Source organism: Solanum dulcamara, chromosome 5, assembly GCF_947179165.1.
Source record: "Solanum dulcamara chromosome 5, daSolDulc1.2, whole genome shotgun sequence".
Lineage (NCBI taxonomy): Eukaryota > Viridiplantae > Streptophyta > Magnoliopsida > Solanales > Solanaceae > Solanum > Solanum dulcamara.
Genome location: NC_077241.1, coordinates 50,990,467 through 51,005,558, shown reverse-complemented (window position 1 = coordinate 51,005,558; position 15,092 = coordinate 50,990,467). Strand labels below are relative to the sequence as shown.

At 38.6% G+C, this 15,092-nt stretch overlaps 1 pseudogene; it reads left to right on the top strand.

Annotated features, from left to right (window-relative positions):
* Window positions 1-323: 323 nt before the first annotated feature.
* On the top strand, window positions 324-444 carry LOC129890947 (5S ribosomal RNA; annotated as a pseudogene).
* Window positions 445-15,092: the final 14,648 nt, after the last annotated feature.

Here is a 15,092-nt window from a genome sequence, read left to right as displayed (position 1 = left end):
GGAAAATGATTTAGGAAAGACTGATAGTTCTGGATAGAATGATATATTAAGGATAAGATTAACTAAGAAGGGTAAGTAACCCACTGTAAGAATCATAAAAAAGGTTAAGAAGTGTTATACTATGGGGTAGAATGCGAACAGGATATGATGTGAATATAATGAGGATAGTTATGAAAATAAGTAAAGCCTTGTGAGGAAGTGGCTAAAGATAGGATGTGGTCCGTGTAATAAGAATATAAGGGTAACTTGGGCGGTGCAGCTTAGCCTACTGGATCAGCTGCTGGGTCATCATCTTCTTCAATAGCTATGCACCCCACGGGGCAGGATGCAATCATACCAGCACTAACGCACCAGATCCCATCAGAACTCCAAAGTTAAGCGTGCTTGGGCGAGAGTGGTACTAGGATAGGTAACTTCCTGGGAAGCCTTATGTGGCTGTGACATGAGATGATATGGATGTATGTATACGTTAGCCTTGCATGGTATTGTGGTATAAAGAAGTATTGTGGATATGTGATTCCACCGTGAAAGATGATAAGACCCTTTGGGATAGGGGATGTAGATTTGCAAAAGAATTGATGCAACCTATGAATGGAGGTGTGCCAAGAGTAAAACCAGGTGATTACTTGATAAAAGAAGTCGGTAGTAGCCATGTAACTGCCATACTCGAATACATTAAGGGAAGGTATAAGATAGTTTGAAGCAAAAGCTTTAAGGTACAATCAGTACTAAGGACAAAAGCTATAGTGGAGCCTTAACATTAGATGAAGGAAGCAAGAAATGATACAGGTTTACGTGCAGACTAGTATGGCGATGCTAAGGCATCTTGAGCTACATTAACATCATATACATGTTCGTGTAAAGGGTGCAATATGATGTGTGGTAAGAGAACTGGAAAAAAGAAATGAAAAAGAAATATCACCTGTTCCCTATGCCTACAGGTAATCCTAACCTTTGGAACTCTGATATTGATTGCTTGATGAAAGTATATGTTATGGCAATGGGATAGAGGACCTCTCCATATAATCGGTATAAGGTCCGGAGGAAGGTTTTGGTTTACATTCGAGGACGAATGTTCTAAAGGGGGGAAAGATGTTATACCCCGTACCTTTACGCTTCGGAACATCTTCTTAAGCTTCTTGAAAGATGTCCCGTGACCCAGATTATCTATAACATGATTAAATAACTCTAAGGAAGGGAGGACGTGACGCCCCTTAAGAATGAAGGTTGGAAATAGGTCTATAAGGATTTAAAACGAATTGGAGGCCAAAATAACAAGTCGTAGGACTCGACTTACTTACATAAGCTACCAACTTGGACGACTTACATAACTAAGCCACTGGAGTACATGTTGAGCTTATGTAGCAAGGATTACGTGGGCTCCTAAAGTAAGATGAGATTACGAACCCACGGGAGAGGCGGAAGGAGGCGTAGCACCTACTCGGAAGCAAGCAGGTGATGCACCTACTTTTACTAAGTAGGTGATGCACCTACTTTTACTAAGTAGGTGATGCACCTACTTGGACCTAGTAGGTGACACATCTACTTGAGGTGGATCCCACACCGCCACATGGCAGCCTTGGAGGCTAGGTATGGATTCGTGGACCAATAAGGGCTTGACACGTGTCACTCTTAGGGGATGACACATGGCACTTCCTAAGGAACCATATATATGTATGATAATGACTCTTAAGTCATTATTTATCCAAAATCAGCCCAAAACATAGAGAGAAAAACGTGGAGAAGAAGAAGGGAAGGAGGCAGCTATGGTTTAGAAGAACTAAAGGTGAGTTCTTCACTTTTCCTCCGTCAATTAATTATCTAAGGTGTTCCTCAACTACGTGGAGGTGTATATATGTATATTACGAGGCCTACGGAACCATATTTTCAGTTCTACACTTGGAAAACTAAGAGGAGCTTAAAGAAAAAACGCTAGGGAACAGACCTATTTTTGAATTAAACTGCTGTTAGTAAAACGAGTATAACTCCTTGTGTAAGCCTTCGTTTTAAGTGATTCAAGATGTTTTGGAAAGATATTTCATAGGTATATAACTTTCATTTAGACTCTATAACCCAGGTTTGCTTTTTGCTGCTCAAAACATGGTGGTGAAGCATGGGGGAGCTGCTGCCCAGATTGTGTTTTGGAAATCCTACACGGACAGCTGTGAGTATTTTGGTCATATATTTTCGTACAAAATTGTTGTAGGGGTAATTCAAAATTGTTTGAGACCTTGATATACATTTTTATAACTTTTATTGAGTCCACAAATCCTGTTTCCCTCAATTACCCCTCCGAAATGAAGCGATAATATAAGACAGTGGGCTGTCCAGATTTCACATTTTGGATAGTTTTGGCGAGTTTGACAAGTTTAACGTAAGTTAAGGCCTTTCATTTTAAATTGGAATTTATGGTGTTGTTATAGAGGGTATTATACATTGTGTAAGTGGATGGAAATGTGAAAATATGATAAATATGTTTGACGCCCGAAATAAACTAAATTGGAGTCGCTAGAAGTGAATTGTCGTCGAAATAAAGTATCGTTCTTGTAAGTTGTTGCTGCAGGGGTGTAATGTATTGTTGCAGGGACTAAATGCATTATAAAAGGGGTGTGGATGCTTCTGGGTGCAGCCACACGACCCCTCATTGCGTATAATGAAAGGCGTTACAAAATAAATGCTAGACGCCCTATTGTGCTACCGTATTTTTGAATAAGTCGGTTGGAGTTTATGTTGTATATTGTTGGTGTGAATTGCAGCAGGTTGTTGTTGTTGGTTGGCTGTAGGTCTTAGGAACCTAATTGGAAATTTGGATAGGGCACATTATAGGGGAGGTGCTGCCCAATTTTCGTCGATGCCTTAGCGAATAACAGAACTAGTCGGGGAAACGACTAAGGAAATAGATTCCATTAATACTAAGATGTAACCTAGGGTGCTGGAAAGTAAAAGGGGCTGATATTCATACTACTTTCATGTTGAATAGGTTCAAAGGACGGCGAGGCAAGCAGGATAAGAAATAATTCAGACAAGGTATGTGAAGCTTTCTTTTGGCATATTTTTGGAATAAGTATGTAGAGCCTACTCTTTTTATTCTTTTGGCATGTCTTCAAGTTAAGTAATGAATGGTGTGAGATTAAGGGTAAATCTACTCATAGATGCCAAGCGTAATTCACGGCCCTTATTTACTTCTTGATGAAATCACTCCTACAGTAATTGAACTAAGGCTTCTCAAGCTTCCTTACATTAGGAAGTGATGGGTTGGTAAAGCTATCCTTCCTTTCTCTTGAGACGTATTTGGCATGGGAATGAGGTTATGATGCCATGGTTGTTCACCTTGCCCCACCAAGGGCCGAGTACGAAATGTGACTATGATGACCACATAAAGGAAAGTACAGACTGTGTAGAGTTCATTCTCTTTCTTCTTTTGGCATACCTTAGCTATAAGTTAAACATGATACGATCTTTGAGGTAATGATCTAGCTTGCATATGGGTACTTACTACTCTGCTTGTGCATATGGTTTACATATATTCACCGAGTCCCATAGAGGGCCGGGTATGACCGAAGTCCCAAAAAGGGGCCGGGTACGATATAAGATGATATAAATATTTACCGAGTCCCAAAAAGGGCTGATTATAACCAAGCCCCACCAAGGGCTGGGTATGCTATGTAAATGCAATGATAAGACGACATGATTGCAGACCAAGTCATATTAAAGGGCCGGTTATGGTATATTTATGCATATGATGACATAAAGATAAATTTGTAACACCAAGTCCCATAACGGGCCAGGTGTGGAATATTATACTGAGTTACATGACCTCATTTTAGAAGGTGCAGGTAATGTGATTTATTAATTGTTATACTTGTTCTCTGCATCCCCGTGTCAACTATACTTTCCTTGTGGTATTTTATGCTTTACATACTCAGTACACATATCGTACTGACCCCATCTTCTTGGGGGGGGGGGGGGGCTGCATTTATGCCCGCAGGTACAGACGCGCACTTTAAGGATCCGCCAGCCTAGGGTTCCATCTAGCAAGTTCGGGAAAAGGTCCATTGTGTCGGAGCCTAGCTTTTGGGTACTAAACCTCTATTGTATGTTTCGTTTATTCAGGGGTATGATGGGGGCCCTGTCCCGCCATATGTTGTCGTTTCTATTCTTAGAGGTCTGCAGACATATGTGTGTGGGTTATTTAGGAGTTTATTTCGGTTATGCGTATGCGATATGTTGTAAAAGCTATTATGTTGTGGCAGCCTTCTCGGCTGGCTTTCCCCTTTCATGACATGATGCAAATGAAAGAGGCCACACATGTATGAATATTTTATCACCCACTGGGTTCATGTGTTTGGTTCCTATATCTATGGGGCTATATGAACATGAAGAAGTTTTAACCCATTGAGGTTTTTATGGGAAGTATCACGTTATACATAGTCCAATTTGACTATAGTCGACAATTACGTAAATGGGAGTCTAGGTAAGACCCCAGTCGCGGCCCACGGGGTTGGGTCGTGACATATATGCTTAGAACTTAATGAATATTATGGGCTCTTAGTTGTAAGACTATGTGAATTAAGTGCTCTGGAGTCCTTAAGTGGTTAGTATTACTTTAGTACATGTCTAGGGACCCCGAGATGCTAACTAATATAGACCCTAATGGAATTTAGAGGGCAGCTAAGATGACTACACTACTACTCTGGTCCTCAGACAATAGTTTGATCTTTTAATACGTTCAAGTCTCTGGTAATGTTTTAAATTGCATATGATTACTCACTAATCTACTCGTGCATAATGTAACCCTTCTATTACTGAGTCCCGCGCCAGGGTATGTTCTCGTGCACAGTTCATTGCATACCCACCGATTTCCTCACTAAAGGGGCCGGGTACACTATACGAGGACATGATAATGCAATGGCATAAAAAACTCACTAAGTCCCTCACTAAAGGGCCATGGTACGTATGTATATATATATGATGATGTGTTATAATAAGGAGGTGATGGTGCCGGGCCTATGATGGTCCTATAGGTATGGTTCTTCGGATCCCTAAATAGGCCGGCTATATTGTATGATATGAGCATGCATGCTTTTGTAATTCATAGAGTATAGGTACGGTAGTTGTTTTATACGACATATTTATCCCCTGCTTTCCTATTTCAGATATGCTTCCAATTATACCATGTTATACTTTACATGCTCAGTACATATATCGTACTGACCCCCTTTCTTCGGGGGGCTGTGTTCATGCCCACAGATACTGATACACAATTTAGGGATCTGTCAACATAAGAGTCCCACCCAGCGGTCCAAAGGTGCTCCATTGTGCTGGAGCTAAATTTTGGATACTAAACCTTGATGTATATATTCATTTTATTCACGGGTATAACAGGAGCCCTGTCCCTCCTTATGTTACTGTTTTACTCTTAGAGGTCTATGGATATGTATGTGGGTTGTATATGTACGTGGGACATATATGGGCTGTATACGAGATGTATATGGGCTATATATAAGATGTATATGGGTTGTATATTAGATGCATATGGGTTGTGTATGTGTGTATGTTTAGTTGTGCTTACATGAACTGTGGTTTAGGGCGTTCCCTTGTCATGATAGACTTGTCGGCTCACAGGTGTACTTGTTATGGGACAACTCCATAAATTCTGATAGCCTCGTCGGCTTATATATTTTCCTACCTATTGTTACACTATGAGTCAAGTAGGAGATATAATTACTTATGATTGGCAGAAGTACACGCGAGTGTCCAGTTCGGGCACCTATCACGACTTACGGAGTTGGGTCGTGATAGAAGAGTTGAAAGAAAAGCTGATTTCGGCACCTGTCATTATTACACCTGATTGGGAACAACTGTTAAAAGTTATGTTTCATGCAAGTAGGGTAACACTTGGGGTAGTGTTAGGGAAAAGACGTGAGAAGATTCTTCATCCCATCTACTATGCTAACTAATCCCTCAATCTTTCTCAAAGGAACTACACAGTGACCGAACAAGAATTGTTTATCGTAGTATTTTCTTTTGAGAAGTTTAGATCCTACTTTTTTGTCACAAAAGTCATTGTATACACTGATTATACAATATTAAGATACCTTATGGCAAAGAAGGATGTTAAGTTGAGGTTGATTTGTTGGGTGCTACTTCTGCAAGAGTTTGATTTTGAGGTTAAAGATTGAAAAGGGACTGAAAATTAGGTTGCCGATCATTTATCTAGACTCAAGGAAGAGGCAATGCTGAAGTTAAAAGATAGAGTGGAGATAGATGACACTTTTCCTGATGAACAAGTGTTGGCAGCATCACACGATCTAATTCCATTATTTGATAATGTTGCTAATTACTTGGTAAGTAATGCGGTGCCTTCAGGATTGAATGTTCACTAACGCCATAAGTCATGTCTGATGTGAAATAGTTTTTTTTGGGAAAAACCATATTTGTTCCGTGTCTGTGCTGATGGAATTATTCATTGCTACGTACCTGAGTCGAAATGATGAGTATTTTGGAGGCATGTCATTGGTCGCCTATTAGAGGTCATTATAGTGGTATCCGAACAACATACAAAATTTTGTAATGTGGGTACTACTAGTTGATAATTTATCAAGACACTCATGATTTCGCCAAATCTCGCAATCGCTATCAAAGAGAAGGAGGTATTTCAAGGAAGTATAAACTCCCACTCACTCACATTCTTGTAATTGAATTGTTCGATATATAGGGAATTGATTTTATGGGACCGTTTGTGAGTTTGAGTGAGATGAAGTACATACTTTTGCAGTTGACTATGTATCTAAGTGGGTAGAAGTTGTTGCACTTCCCTACAATGAAACAAAGAGTGTTACCGCTTCCTGAAATAAAATATCTTCTCTAGATTTGGTACACTAAGGGAATTAATCAATGATGGAAGTTTCCACTTTTGTAAGAGATTGTTAAAAACATTGCTCGATAAGTATAAGGTTTGAAATAGTGTAAAACTCCCTATCATCCACACACTAGTGAGCAAGTTGAAGTCTCCAACTGCGAAATCAAATAAATACTTGCAAAGAAGGTGATTGCAAATAGAATTAATTGGTTGAAAAAGCTTGACGACGCTTTATACACATATTGCGCTGCATTCAAGACTCCCATAGATATATTACCTTACCAACTTGTGTTTGGGAATCTTGCCATGTACCCATAGATTAGAGCACAAAGCCATGTTGACGCTAAAAAATTGAAACTGGATTGGTACGCCGCATCGAAGCAAAGGATGAGTCAAATAAATGAGCTTGACGAGTTTTGCCTAAAAGCATATGAAAGTTTAGCCTTGTACAAAGAGAGAATGAAGAAATATCACAACCAAAAGATCGAAAAGAGAATATTTACACCTGGAGATTTGGTCCTTCCCTTCAACTCAAAGAGTATTTATTTCTTGGCAAGCTCAAGTCGAAGTGGTTAGGACCGTTCCAAGTGATTCAAGTCTTCCAACATGGTGTGGTCCAATTGGAAAAAACAAAGATGGAACAAAGTTCAAAATGAATGGGCAAAGAATCAAAGCATATATGGGAACCGAGCATGGGATCAAATTTGTGGAAGTATGGGCGCTTTGTGAAGTTTGAGTAACCGAGGATCCTGAGTCATGCTACAACGTTAAATCAAGTGCTACTAGGGAGGCAACCCAAGATATACATTTTTTATTATTATTTTTTATTTCGATGTAATTATTTTTTTACTTTTTAGCTTTCTTTTCTTAGGATAGTATACTTTACATTAGGGTACATGTCAACATAGAGTCATGAAAGGCCTAAATATGTTTCCGTGGCTATAGATCAGAAATAAATGCTAAAATTTTAAAGGGAAAAAGGGCTTATGGGCTGCTTCTACAAGTCGTAGACTCAGTCCGCAGAAGTCAACCACACAAACATGCAACATTGTTAGGTCTATGATGCCACTTTACTTATTAGAGAAAATTTATGGTCTGTAGAATGGTCTTATAGACTCCTAATTTTTTCCTAAGTGTTAAGGCGAGTTACGAAGATCTATTTTTATCTATGGTCTGTAGATAGGCCTCACCAACACCCACATACTTAATAAAAACCGACTTGAACCACGTATATAAGAAAATTAAAAGGCCCAACAGTTTGAATTTCCCCTACTGTTCAGTTGAATCCAAAATGACCAAACTCACCCATATATCCATTTTTATCATCATCATCGCTAAATTCATAGTTCCTCTCAAATTCACCATCACTATCATCAATATTTCACCATCCTAAAATCTCCAAAATCAAATTCTCCATCTCCTCATTTTCCCCGAATTCGCAAAACCAAATCTAGTGTACAAATGCGAGTCAGCGAAGTATAAAGCTGGGTCATTGTTGGTTGATACACTACTCATGAATTGGCAATACTCCCTATATGCTCAGGAAGGGTCTTATTCCAAAAATTCATTGAGTGCGAAGTTTGTGAATTTGTAACAAACCAAACCTTGGGTTCCAATTGAAAGCTAAAAAATTGGTCAAGTCGTTAAATATGGAATTGTAAAGATTTATTTTGTGTAAGTGCAGTAAATATCATACTACTGGTTGTCTAAAAACAAATCAAATTCAAGCATTTAGTATTTCAAAAGTTCTATACACTGAACTTGAGTTTTTATCCATAAAGGTCTTTTATGGGTCGTAGGGTATCCCACGACCCGTTGTTACCCTTCATAGAACTAGGCCTCAATGATCAGTGGTTGAACTTTAAGACCACCAAAAGAACGAGTGATTTTTATGAGTTATAGATCCTTCTACGACCCGTATTTAGCACTCGTATAAATTAAAGACCAAACAAGTAGCCAAGGTTTAAGTGTATAAATTATATGAGAACCTTCTACAGGTCATATATTTTCTATGGTTCGTAGAAAGGCCTCGTACAATTCAAACTCCCAAACCAGTGGCATGAGGACTTGTTCTACGATTGAACCTACATTTCGTAGAAACTTTTATGTACCATAGGGTGAGTCCGTAGAACATTTCCAGTAAGTTGAGTTTCATGACCTATTTTTCTACAATAGGGTCCTATGGGTTGTAGAGTCTTTTATGGTATGTAGATACCCTATTGTAGGACCAAGATACAGTTGTGACATTTTGATTTTTTTTATTTCTTTGATTTCTTTCATAGCCGTTGGGTACTAATATTCACTCCTCAAGTACCATACCACTAAAATTGAACCTAAAATGCGGAGGAATGTCGGCCACCCTATCAAAAAGGGCCGCATCTTAGAAACTAAAGACTCGACTACAAAATGAGCCAATTGACGATGAGGAAAGTGGCTCGGAGGAGGATTACCAAGTTAGACTTGACTTTCCTACCGAGCATCAGATGATGCAAAACCAAAGCAAGAAAGTCATAACTATTTCTGAACCTATCAATGTAGCTCCTCCCCCATCACACACATCTCGCCAGTCTAAAAAGGGGAAAATTATCAGAAGACGAAAAAGGTGATGAGTCGAGATCCTAATCCACCTCCGAGTCTATCTAAGGGAGTTACAACACCGAAATGCTCATCAATACCAATTTAAATAATTGGGTAATCCAACTGGTAGTATGTTGAGGGCATGTTTGATTACTATTAGATATGACAAGAGTTGAACGACATGCATAATTCTAAATAGGCCATTACTAAGTAGCCACGCGTTTTGACATCTAGCCTTGATGCGGTTCCAAAAATTTATGACATGTTCAGTCAGTATCGATGTGACTGGATGACAGCCTCCTTAGGAAAATATGATCTAATGATGGTCCGTAAATTCTATGCCTCCTATGCATCCATGATAAAGAAGAAAGCACCAGCTTTCAAGACCTAAATTTGGGTTATGATGGCGCCTACTATAACCCTCAGTAGGCAAGCCAAACCCAACTAATGCCGAAGTCAAACCTTAATTTAAATAAATAATTAATAACATAAAAAGGCAAAAACAAGATGAATTTAACAAAATAAATTGGGCCAAGGTATAGATATGTAAATAAGATACAAAATATATATAAAGGCCCAAAAGTGACCAACAATGACGGATTGACACTAGACCAAACTCCGGACTTGGTGTCACCTATATAGGAGCTATAAATATAAAAGCTGACAATATATGAATATAGAATGCAGAATTGGATGTCTAAAATAACTGGCTATCCAAAATACAAAATATAATTCAGTAAAAAAGAGAGAATGTGCCAAGTCTCTGACGTCGGGAGCTCACCATAATCTAGATCTGGCACAACTACGGATGATCAGGTGCACGCTGGAGGTGGCTAGAACTGGGAGCTGCATCAAAAAGATGCAGAAGTATAGTATTAGTACCAAAATACGGGATACTTAGTAGGAATCATTGGTCGACCGAGCTAAGAAAGAATAAATATGTAATAAGCAACACGATGATACTAATAATAATAGGGAAGAAGTATAAAACTATGATCTCGGGGATAGGGTACAGGAAGATCATATAATAATTAAGTAAATCCAACAAATCATATCATTATGTCAATAATCTCAACTTATAAAGTATCGGAAGAATGCACAAATGTAAACTCGTAGTTACTGCTCAACATCCTCCAAAAGTATCAGAAAGCGCCCGAAAGAACCCTCGAGCTCATCAATAAAAGGGCCGATCGGAATCATACCTCGAGCTCATCAACATTGAAATAATAACTTGAAATATGTATTAACGGGCAACCCGAAATTCATATCTTGAGCTTACCAAATGAAATAAAGTGTAGCCCAAAATCAATAAAAGGGCCACCGAGAATCATACCTCAATCTCATCAACCATGAAATGTCATAAATGAGATATCACTGTATTTTTCTAAATTGCTCATATTTATTCATCCGCTGAAAGTCTAAATCTCATCTTTTATTTTTTCTTTTAAAAGATTTCTTTTAACACCGGCAGGGTAAATGAGACAAGTAACATGTCAAAAATCATATATCACTCACCTGAGAATCCAGTGTACCAAAAGTACGGCCTCAACTCAATATTTCAATATCATAAGTAAACAAGGCACAAGCATAAGCCAAAATCACAATAATTGACCAACCAAAACCAAATAAGTCAAATAGAAAGCATTCTGATGTGTCACATATTTACGATATTTTCGATGCTCAAAATGGTGAATTATTATGTGTTGCAAGCATGTTTCTATAGATATGATATGGGTTTTTGTTTGTTTTTGTAGAAAACCTAAGTCGCACATAAGTTTTGATGATTCTGTTGGTCTGAGTACTGTTTTACTGAGTATTAAGGAGTACGAGCCTCACCACAGATCGTAGTGCCTTGCATGGGCTATGGTGGTGGGCATAGAGATGATGAGAGAAGGAAGCTATGTTGGAGGGGCTAAGTATAACTCCACGGAACCTACCATGGATCGTAGTTCCTTGCACGGGTAGTGGTGGGTATCGTACAACTGATCTTGTGAAGGTGCTGATGGTACAAATTTTGGCCAAATGTAACTCTACGGAACCCATCACTGGCCGTGGATTCTACTACAGATCATGCTGGATAATCATGAAGGCTAAGGGCAGATGTGGAAGAATTGGCAAAGTCTATCAACATGGAGGTTAATACGAACTGTATTTATCACCACGGACCGTGAGGATTGCTCGTTAAAGTGAAGAGCTACATAGTATTGAAGTCCAAGTTAAACACTATGGGGAGAAGGACCATAGAGTGTTAACTTCAGTGCGGTCCATAGTGGTCGAGCGTGAAACGTGCCGACTTCAATTTTCCTAGTTGGTTTAGGATTTGGTTTTGTATTTCTATAAATACCTGAATTTATTTTAATTTTTGGGTTGAGCGTTTTTACTAGTTTTTGAGTATATGTGAAGATAGTGAAGCTACACTTAGTTACTTTTGGAGATTGATTCTTGGAATATCATTATGGTTTTCATCCTTGATTTGTGATTCGTGTGATTGATTCAAGATTGAATTCTTCACCTGCGTAGGTATTAATTCATGAATTTTTCACAAATTCTTGTTCTTTTACTTACAAATATGAGTAGCTAAACCCATAACTAGGGTTGTGGGAACCATGTCGACTTAACTAGAATAGGCAAAAATAGGATTGATATTCATGATTTGTTTTTGCATGTATTGTGATTTCTTCATTCAAAAGTCTTTCTTAGTTAGTACATGCATTAAGAGTTTTCCCGTATTCATTGCTTGCTCAGAAGGGAGGTAGTGATTAGAAAAATACTTCACAACAGAAATTCAAAGAGTATGGCTTCGTAAGAAGGGATAAAGTTTATTTAAGTTACTTGAGACCGGGTAGTGATAGTACTCTGGGATTCAGGGCGAGGGTTAGTAAAGTACGCATTTTGAGACCGGAAGGAGATGAATGAGATACGTCTAAGAAGGACCGAGAGGAGTATTAGATCTTACCTTACTCGCTAAATTTTGTATGCAATACGTTAAATGATATCATGAGTACGATTAGCCTATTAACTTACAAGTCATGGGGAACACAATCCTAGTCTAGTCTTCATATTTTTACAACTTTAATCTTATGTACTTTTCTTTGCATTGTTACATGTTATAAACTAAAACAAATACCCCCACTTTTACGTTATGCAAGTTTATTTTTGGGAAATAGTAATTACAACTGAATATTGATAGCTAATAGAACTTATTTCAACCTATTCCCTGTGGGTTCGACCCCGACTCTTAGTTGCGTAAAATATACTATTAACGATCATCTATATCTCTTTCGAGAGGTGTAATTGAGTATTATCAAAATGATGCTATTTTTGGGAAATAAGGTTTTGAAATAGTCTATTAGTGAGCACTTTAGGTTGTCATTCTATTCCTAGTTTTACTTTTGGTTTCTTGTTTTTGTTTTTGTAGGGAACATATAGTGCATGCCAACCACCCAAAGCAAGGGTAAACCACTACTTCCATACTATCCTAAACTACAAAGGTCAATTCAAAAGATGAATGCGCAAGAACGTGAGGCGTAAAGGCAGAGAGAGCTAGCCGAAATTCTAGAAAGGGATGGTGTTGACAACATAGATAATATCAATGGAGCTTTGTGGGGTAGAGATCAGAGACCTATGAATTTTGCCCTGGCTGATAATGATGCTGATACGAATAGTGCAGGGGCTACTGGAGTATAGTCCTCCCACCACTACCTTAAGGATTGAAGTTCACTATCACTAGTACTATGTTGCAAATACTGAATTTGAAGGGACTATTTAGTGGAACAACTAGTGATGATGTCAACCAATACTTTATGAACTTTATCACCACTTGCAAGTTATTTGAAATCCCTGGGGTTAGCCAATCAGCTGTATGACTGCACTTATTTCAATTATTTTTATCAGGGAGGCAATGAAATGGCTGAATAAACTTCCACATGACTCTATCACAACTTGGAGGGAGTTGAGAGAGGCATTTCTAGAAAAAGGTTCTTCCCACCATCCAAGAAGCTGTAAATCAAGGATGAGATTAATGCTCATAAACAGAGACCTAATAAAGTAGTACGTAAGACTTAGGAAAGTTTTAGGCAGAAGTTAAAGAAGTATCCAAATCACAATTTGACTGATGAGCACTTGAAAGAGATATTCTACAGGTTTTGTAACTTTATGACCAAGCCAGTAATAGATGCGGCTTGTGGGGGCTCTTTTAGGGCTAGGACATTTCAGAAAGCCACATCAATTTCGGATCAGCTAAGAAAGAACAATAGGGCTTGGTATACCAGAGATGCAGATTGTTCAAGATTTATGTTTGAGATGTCGGCGGAGCAAAAGTGAATAGAAGAGGAGTGTGATTAAGACATAGATCACATAAGGACGAAGATAGACTTATTAACCAAGTGCCTGTTAGGTGGAGGACTTGAGAAGGTAAAAGTTGTGGATACTGGAAGTCAATATGATAAGTTAGACTTTGATTATGAGAATAAACACAAGTTTCTAAATAGCAGGGGGGTTTTCAGACATACAACTCTGGGAATCAAGGTCGGAACTTTCAAAGAGAAAAGTATTATGAATGAATGGGAAATCATTATCAAGGAGGTGGCAGAACAAAAACAACTTCAAGAATGACAGAAATGGGGTATATGTGACACTTATGAACCAAGAGTGAGCTGGTAGCAATAATGGTGTCTCTAAGATGGAAGAGATGATGGCAAAGGTCCTATAAAAAGTTGAGGCAACTGAGTTTGGAGTCAGAGATATGTGAGGCTACATGTCTAATATCAGCCAGTTAGTGGATCAGATGGGCTAGTTGTCAACAACATTTAATTAGAGGAAGACTGGTACTTTATCTAGTGATGCAGTGTAAAATTCTAGGAAAGATGGGCAATGTATGGAAGTGACAATGAGGAGTGGTAAGGTACTTTCTGACACTATTATTGCAAGCATTGAGTAGATTAAGGATGCAGCTTTTGAGACTTATGGGTAGGCTAAGTATCAGGCAGATAAGGCAGTTTTATTTGATGACGATGATGAGGGTGATGATATAGTATTGGAGTAGAAAAAAACCGAAGAGAATAGTGGTATGCAACAAATAGAAGCAGAGAGACCTCACCCTTTGCCACCTATTCACAAGCCATCGCCTCCATTCCCACATAGATTGAGGAAAACGGCCAAGGATGGCAAGTTTCTAAAATTTATTTCAATGCTTAAGGAAATATCAATCAAAATCTCATTGGTAGAAGCACTAGTGCAAATGCCAGGTTATACCAAATTTATGAAGGATTTGGTTACAAAGAAGAGGATGATTTCTTTTGAGCTAGGCGACAACTTACATTAGTGTAGTGCCATTGCTACAAGGTCATTGGTGGAAAAAAAAGGAAGATCTGGGCCTATTCACCATACCTTGTACCATTGGTGCTTTCGATTTCGCAAAGGCTCTATTTGACTTAGGCACTAGCATAAATTTAATGCCGCTAGCCATCTATAAATAGTTGGACTTGGGATCCCCCAAACCAACTTCTATGTGGCTACTGATGGCAGATAGATCTGTGAAATGCCCTGTTAGAATTTTGTGTGATGTGTTAGTGCGAGTGGGCATGTTCATTTTTCTTGCTGATTTTGTCATATTAGATTGCCAGGTTGATTTTAAGGTTCCTATCATCCTGGG